Raw genomic sequence first — 8,317 nt, forward strand, 5'->3', positions numbered from 1 at the left:
TTGTTGGTATAAAACCACTCAGAGTCTTATCTGAAAGCGCCAGGTTAAAACCAGACCTCTTTTCAGAGCAGTGCTGTTCAGCGCCAACACCTTTGCACAGGATTTTATAGTAGGGCAATTTGTGATTACATTTTGAGCACCACTTCTACAGAAGTGCAGAGTCCTATTTCACTTCGTTTTAACTTTGTATTGTTGTAAGGAAACATTCATGTTGATCCTTTGTATTTATGATATTTCCCTGTATGTTTTAGAAATGCATAGCTCCGCTGCAAAGTTCAAAATTGATGATCTTACCTGGTATAAATCAATGCAATTGCAATCAAGTCAGCAAAGCCGTTACAATTAATATGATCCAACCTACACAAAATATTGTGCAAAATATTTCAAAGCTGTTCCCTGTCAGCTATCTAATGCAAAGAACCTGAGCTGTGCTTCAGACTGCTGAAGCAATTACATTTGTAACCAGTGAAATAATTCCTGCGTAATTACTCACATGCTGAATAAGGTACTTTAAAAAAAATAAAAAATCCTGGTAGTGTGAGGCCATATATCAATGGATGCTGTGTAAAAGTTTATTACTGTGAGGCATTTAAATGAAATATATAACTTCATATTGCCTAATTAGGACAGATTCCAAACTCTTATTTGCTTTCTTTAGAATCCGTATCCATTTCATGATTCTTGAAACTGAAAGTGGTCAAGTCTCAAATGGAAGTGTCTTGATTTTAATTTTTGACTGTTTTCATAAGCAGATTTTAGAAGTTTTTACAGATTTCAAGACTTCCCCAGCATACACAGCTTTGTTCAGCCTGAAATGTCACTTCCGGCAAAGATATAACAACACAATTAGTAGAAACATGATGCTGAAGTGGGGAAACAATTCTGAAATGAAAAGATGCCACATCTGAGATTCTGAAGCATCTTTTAAGAAGAGACCACATCTGAGATTCTTGAGCATCTTTCCCTCACAGGGAAGCCAAGAGAAGTGCCCAACTGACTACTGCAGGAACCCCACTGCAAACTCATTGATACCTCCCTTGGATGGGAGTAGGCCTGAAGAAGTAGAGATTAAAAGTGTAAAAAGGGAAGAAAAAATATAGAAAAAAAGTGCCATTTAAAAAATGGTTTGGTCCTCATTTCTCTCCCAGAGTAAAAAGATGTTTCAGACAGGCTAGGAAAAAATCCCACATTGAGCACTGCTTAGTAAGTAAAACAGTGGGCCAGAACACAATTAAAATAAAGTCTTTATTGCCTGAAAGGACTAGTTACCTTGCTATAGATACAGATGCTTGTTGCAATAACTGGTAAACACAAAATCAGAAGGCTCTCTGAAAAGACTGCTTAAGTAAAAGTTAGTGTTGAAATGAACACTCAGCTTGCACACAGGAGACATACGCATTTTGGACTACGCTGTAGAGATTATCTAATGAGGAATGTAAAGCAAGCATTACACCGCAAACTCAGAGGCTAAAAACAGGCAATGTGATAACATCTTATATAGAATCACATCACAGGTTTGAGTAGGAGGTGGTTTCCTTGCCATTAAAGTAGCCGAGAATTAAAAGCAGATGCTCGAAAGCAAACTCCTCCTTCTATCTGCTTCAGCAGCCTTCTCTGGGAGCTTCCACTGCCTGCAGGCACCAGGATGAGATCAAGAAGTGCTGGAGCACCTCAGGACCTTCAAAAATAAGGACATATTCACACGCATCCCGATAAGGGATTAAAGAGACTGATATTAAGTGATGGTGTGGATCGTGACAAAGATTTGCCAAGGCAGACATGATTCTGGGAGATGACACAGTCACAGGTAAGCATGCCACACTGCCTTGCCTGAGACAGTGACATTCCTACAAATACCCCGGGGCAGAGTGAACTATTACAAATTACACATTTTCTAGCTCTCCATCCTAGCTATCTACAGATAAACAGCACAGGCTGAAGTGTGTACATACACTCAAAATTTGGCATCATGGTGCATTTCTAGTATTCACATCCGAGCAGGAGGACGTCTATTGAACAAGAAAGGGACCAGCAGGAATGAACTGCAAGTCTGCATGAACTACAGAAAACATCTCTCTTTAAAACTTCAATGCTCACCAAGTACATCTCACCCCAATAAGCAGCCTATCATCAAATGTGGCAGGAAAACATGTTTAATTTCGCAGGGCTCTCCTGGTGTCTCAATATTGTCCCAAGCAATATATCAATATTGTCATGCCTGCTTTTAGATCATGAATGCTCCAAAATAATTCTTTAGTTGTTCTTCCAAACATCTCATGATATACAAGAATGCTCTAAGGAATACGAAGTTCTGTCAAAATCCCTCCGAACACAGCCTTAGGCTGTTTCCACATCCACCACATAACATAATGAAAAAAAAACCCCAAAACTTAAGTATAAGAAGCCTTGTGTCCATCCTCCATGTTTTAGCTTTTCCCTGATCCATTCTTGCTCCCTGAATTCCATCACTTTCAGCAATCTTCAGCCCATCCTTTACAGCATGTGATGCATGAAGTAGTTTCCTAGTCAATCTACACCAGTCCCAACACTATTAGTATTAAAATCTGTAATAATAAATCAGCCATTCCCACAGCTTCTCCTCTTACAATGACTTCACTCTCCTGTGTGCATCTCATTTACTGGTGTTGATGATGCATACGCTCATGCTCTGAATGCGAAAACCCTGATGGCAGCATCACACCCTCCAACTGACTGTTGACCAAAGCTAAAGGTCATGCATATTCCTCTCCAGTCCTGGAGGATCATTTGGTCTACCTGCCTCTTAATATTTGTTTGTTTTTATAACAACTCTGCAGTACTAGGTGTCACACAGGCATCCAGCTCATCAGCCAGCCAGCTCAATGCATGTGCCTACATCTTCACCTACAAAACCTGCTTGCATTTCTCTCCCAGTCAGCACAGGGCACCGGCGTCATTTTCACACCAGCAGACAGGACAATTTGTTTTCTACTGCAGGAGGAAAAAGTCTCTTCTGCAGTTAACACTAGGACAGGCAAGCTGAGCACCTCTACCACATCACAGTCCCCAAGGCGTACCAACCTGTGGGACATGCGGTTGAGCACCAGCTGCAGCAAACAAAGGAGGAGAATCAACCCAGCAGGCACCCAGGAAGGAATTTCCTAGGCTGACACAAGCTGTTCCACTGTCTCTGGAAGGCACCAAGAAACCAAAAACCAGCTCCTGTTTTTGTCACAAACTATTGAGGCAAAGACTTGCTAGCCTTAAACTTAATAAATACCATTAAAATCTCATTGCCCCACAAAACAGGACTAGGTGTTCTCACTGTCATCAATCTGCAGTGCCATTTAGCTTGCTCTGGAATTAAATGCAAAACTAAACATACCTTCTCCTTACAGGCCCCAGAAGAAATGAGAGAAGTTATATTTTATTGAATAATAAAAATCACACAGAACTCACAGGCCAACATTAGCTTTATAGATACTTCAGTCTTTTGGAAACTGATACATCAGAAAACTTTATCCACTTTATGTTTTGCTAGCATGTAACAAGACAACAGTCACTTCATAGTAAACCAAGCCTAAAAAGGGAAATAGTACCCTTGATGTGCTGGAAAAAGAGCAGCCTCAACCACAACAAGGGGACTACGAGCAGTTGTTTTACCTTTAGAAAAAAAAAACAAAACATCTTTACAGTGGAGCCCCAATCTGAACTTTGTTACACAGCATTAGCACAGGTGAGCAGATTTTCTCCCTTCCCAGTCTGGTACACTTAAGTGACAACTGCAAAGTTTTTGACAGCTGCCCGTTTTAACCTGCAACACCTGGTTTATCCCCATAAAAAACTCAATGGAAGGATTTTTCCTAATGAATGCACAGTAGAAGCCTGTTCATATCTCAAACCCCTGGCAATGATGATAAATGAGCTCTGCACAGCACATGCTACTACTCCATACCAAGCAGGAAGCATTGGCTGCGCTCTTTAAGAGATGGCATTCCACAACAAAAATGGAATTTATTTATTTTTTTACTCCATCAAAGATTTGGAGGGAAAGGGGAAGGGAGGGAAGGGGGGGGGGGGGGGCTAGCTTTGAAAATCCAGTGCTCTGGAATAATCAATCAGTGGTGTAATACAGAAAAAAAAAAAACAACAAAAAAAAAACAAACAAAAAAAAAACAACTGCAACTAGCAGACTACCTATCTGCCTTATATCCAGACACAGATGGCATTTTCACCCTTTTTAATTTCTGCATCTCATCTTCCTCCTAAGCAGCTAGCTGCCTATAACCAGGACTGGGGGAGTGGAAATGCTAATGCCCCCTAATAAGTGATCTAAATACAAGGAAAGTAAACACAATAGACATGGGCTGGTTTGGCTGAAGTGATGGATGTTACAGTGACAGACAACAATCCGTTGCTTTTCACCGTATACAAGTTGTTTTAACTACCGCAGAGAAGAATTACATGCCTATCTGGAAAGGGAGGGCAAAAGAGGCTCCTTTCCTACATTGCCATCCCTCTCACAAAACTAAACATCTGCCTGTTTATAGGGGAAAGGGGGGGGGAGGGGGCTATGTTGTTTCTATGGACAACCCTAGACACCCAATTGCTGATCAAACTCAGCCCTTTAAGGCAATTCCCCAGATACCCAAGGCACTGTACCTACATCTTCATTAGCAATAAAGGGCACCAGCTTGAGGTAGACTGTAGACTGGGAAACAGAAAAGGACTGTTTTCTAGCTCATGGCAGGGAACAATCATCAGCCTCACAACCATACTTCCAAGTTAAACAGTCAAAAAGATGATTGTGAGGGGAACAAAAATAAATTATTAACCAAGCAAATAAACCAAGAGTTTATGGGAAAAAAAAAAGGCATTAAAAAAAAAAAAAAAGGCAATTTTCTTACTCCAGCCATAAAACCAGCCCTCTTGCTCAAAAATCCTTCTGATGAATGCCAGCCCTATACTGTCGGAGCTGGCAATGCAATCTCACAGTCAGGACGTGGGAAGCACTGACATCTCTAGCATTGTATCTACCTGGACCGTACATTTTGCTCTCTGGCTTCAAGAGAAACAGAAGCTTGCACCTACCTGTAAACCAGGGCCACTGGTCTGGATATAGACTTCTGCCTTACCACCCCATATCCACACCTCCCACCCCTAGCTCAGCAACATCCCCACCCATGCATGCCCCCTGCTCATTCACTGCCTCCTGCTATCCAGGAAAACAAGCATTTACCTCTCAAGATTCCCTTCAGCAATTAAATAGAAACGTAGATACATGAAGGGGCGAGAGACACATGAAACTCTGGAATTTCTCAGTGTAACACTAGCAAATTCACCGGTCCAACGTGGTGCCTTTCACAGAGAAGCAGAAGGGAGAAGAAGAAGAAAACCTACCAGATCTCCTCCATCTACCCACTGTCTTCACCACCCTAGTTGTCCACGGCCAAATCCAGCTGGAGCCTACAAGGCATTTCTTAACTAGAAGCACACCCCATGTCCTCACTGTCTTCCCAGCATCCAGACCCAGAGAGATGTTCCCCCGTTACCTGAAGGATCCAGCCCCACCCCCCCACCCCCCCGAAGGCAAAACTATCCTTATTATGAAATAATTCAATCCAAGCGTGCACCCAGGGCAGCTGGCATCCTTCAGCCCAATGCAACCGGGCAAGGGTGCAACTGACGGGCAGGCAATGGCTGGTGAGCATCCATCCGTTGGGTGGTTAGTTACCTTTAGTCACCTCCGGCTCCTGAGATGCAAGTCTCCATCAGTTCCTCAACAACCTGCAGCAGGGAGCTGCTGCCACAATCCAGCCATTAAAACCAGGGGTGGGGGTAGGAAGCAGACCTGACCACAGTACCAAAGCCCCCAACCAGGAGGAAAAGGGGAGATGAGAAGCAAGGAACGTCCCTCAAGGAAGGAAAAAAAAAAAAAAGAAAAGAAAAAAAAAAGGAAGAGAAAGTCTCTCCTTTTCTGCCGTGTTCTTCTGCTACACAGGCTTCCTCCCGGAGGACGGAGGGTGTGTGGAGATGGGGGGAGGCGATCGCTCCCTTCTCTCCCCCGTCGCCGCCGACCCTTCTGGACCGAAGCCCGGCTCCGATTTACCTCCTCCAGGTGGGCAACTTCAGAGCAAGGTGATGTCTCCAGAGCCGGCACCACCGGCCAGGCGATTCGTATGCGGCAGAGTCATTGCCTCTGCTTTTTTTGCTGCTGCTGCTGCCGCTGCTGGAGAAGAACAGCCGCTGCCGAAGAGACCACCGAAAAAAAAAATAAAAAAAAAAAAAAAGGGAGAGAAATCTTCCACCATCCCCCTTTTTCTCTTCCCCCTCCAGCACCAGCCGCTCTTTGCATCCGCTCCCCTGCCCGCGGCCCCTCGCTCCACCGGGGCTGGGGGACACAAAGGCGCCCGCGCAAACGGAGGCGGGTGGTCCTCAGCCCCCCGCGTTCCGCCGGCACCCCAGATCTTTCCTCCTCTTCTTCCTCCTCCTCCTCCTTCTCCCGCTGCGGAGACCGCCAGCCCCGGCGCGGCTCGGCGCGGACAGGCGGGCGGGGGGCGGCTCCGCCGGCGCGCCCCGCGCGGTGCCTAACGGGCACGGGGGGGGCCCATGGCCGCGGGCGGGAGGCCCCGCCGGCACGGCTTGGTTCAGCTCTGCACAGCGCACGCACACACACGCACCGCACACGTACAAACACGGGGAGTGGGCTCCGAGGCGGCGGGACCCGCAGCACCAGCGTCCCCCGCAGGGCTGGGCCGGCGGCGGGAATGGGGACCCGGGGAGGAGGACGAGGAGGAGGAAGCAGCGGCGGGAAGCTCAGCGATGCTGCCCTGCCCGGAGGCGACTGCACGGAGCCGGGCGGGCGACGAGCCGAGAGGCGGGGGAGCGGCGAGGGCCCGGATCTGAGTTGCGCGGACGCGGGCTCCACCTAGCAGCCAGACGGCCGGCACGGCACGGCACGGCTCCGCACCACCGGGGGCTACCGCCGAGCTGCGCTCCGCTGCGCTATGCTACCAGCACGGCACGCTCTTCCCGCAAGCTATCTACTGCCCCTACACCTCCTCCCAGAAGTAACTGCCATCGCCCAGTTGGCCACTCTACCAGTTGCTCCCCTCCCAGACAGCCAATCGTAGTCTGCCTACCAGGCATGGAACCATTCCACACTAGATTCCCTACCTCCTGATTGGCCACTTAGACTTTTGGCCACAGCCAAAGAGCCAATCGCAGCCTGTCTTTCCATCAAAGAACCATCACCTGCTGGTTTCCCCACCTCCCAATTGGTTGCTCTGCCTATTGCTCTCCCAACACCCCCCCCCCCCCCCCCCCCCAAAAGCCAATCACAGCCTGTCTTCCTGGCACAGAACCATTCCCCACCTTCTAGCTGGCCCCTCAGCCTTTTGTTGCCAGCCAAGCAGTCAGTCATAGAATCATAGAATAGTTTGGGTTGGAAAAGACCTGCAAAGGTCATCTAGTTCAACCCCCCTTCAAAGAGCAGGGATATTTTCAACTAGATCAGGTTGCTCAGAACCACATCGTCTTGAATGTTGCCAGGGATGGCACATCCACCACCTCTCTGAGCAACCTGTGCCAGTGTTGTACCACCCTCACTGTAAAACATTTCTTCCTCACATCCAGCCTGATCTCCCCTCTTTTAGTTTAACACCACTGCCCCTCATTCTATTGAGGGGTAAAACAGGCCCTGCTAAAAAGTCTCTCCCCAGCTTTCATTTAGGCCCCTTTTAAGTACTGAAAGGCTGCAATAAGGTCTTCCTGGAGTCTCCATCAGGCTGAACAACACCAGCTCTCTTCAACCTTTCCTCACAGGAGAGTTGCTCCAGCCCTCTGATCACTTTTGTGGCCCTCAGCAGCCTACCTGCTGATCACAGACCCTCTTCCTGCTCAGGGCAGCCCCACAGCAAACTGGGGCCAGGGGAACACCCGCTGACCCTGCCTTAGGGCTCCCAGGAGGTAGAATACACAAATCCCCTGATCTCTGGAGAAAAAAGGACACCCAGGTCAGAGGACAAGAAGTCTACCTTTGTTTTAAGGTTTGTTACCTTAAATGCTCACAAGTGACCTCTGAAAATAATCGTGCTTGACTGGAACATTGGACCACATTATACCTTTGGTTTTAGTTTTGGAGAGAAGGACCTAAACCAACCAAACTCTTTTAACAATAAAGGACAAAAAATGAGCCAAAAAGTTTTCTAATTGCCTGAGTGCTGACACATACAACACATAACCCAACCTACCTGGGGGAACACTGCTGCACTCCTGGCTTTAAACATAAGAAAACTATGGCCAAGAGAGCTGGAAGGGCCCAAATAACACCACTAAG

At 47.0% G+C, this 8,317-nt stretch overlaps 1 protein-coding gene across 20 annotated transcripts in view; it reads right to left on the reverse strand.

Moving 5' to 3' along the window:
- Positions 1-6,970, reverse strand: part of ADGRL3 (adhesion G protein-coupled receptor L3) — a 516,853-nt gene extending 509,883 nt beyond the window's left edge. For 19 of the 20 annotated variants that reach the window (XR_009963392.1, XR_009963393.1, XM_062611552.1 and 16 more), the window contains exon 1: positions 5,714-6,970. The gene's annotated coding sequence lies outside the window, so the exon portion shown is untranslated. The remainder of the gene's footprint in view (positions 1-5,713) is intronic. The other variant, XM_062611532.1, reaches the window with a different exon arrangement.
- Between the last annotated feature and the right edge of the window lie 1,347 nt (positions 6,971-8,317).

Source organism: Pezoporus occidentalis, unplaced genomic scaffold (assembly GCF_034315485.1).
Source record: "Pezoporus occidentalis ecotype Australia unplaced genomic scaffold, CSIRO_AGI_Poc_V1 ctg154, whole genome shotgun sequence".
Classification (NCBI taxonomy): Eukaryota; Metazoa; Chordata; class Aves; order Psittaciformes; family Psittacidae; genus Pezoporus; species Pezoporus occidentalis.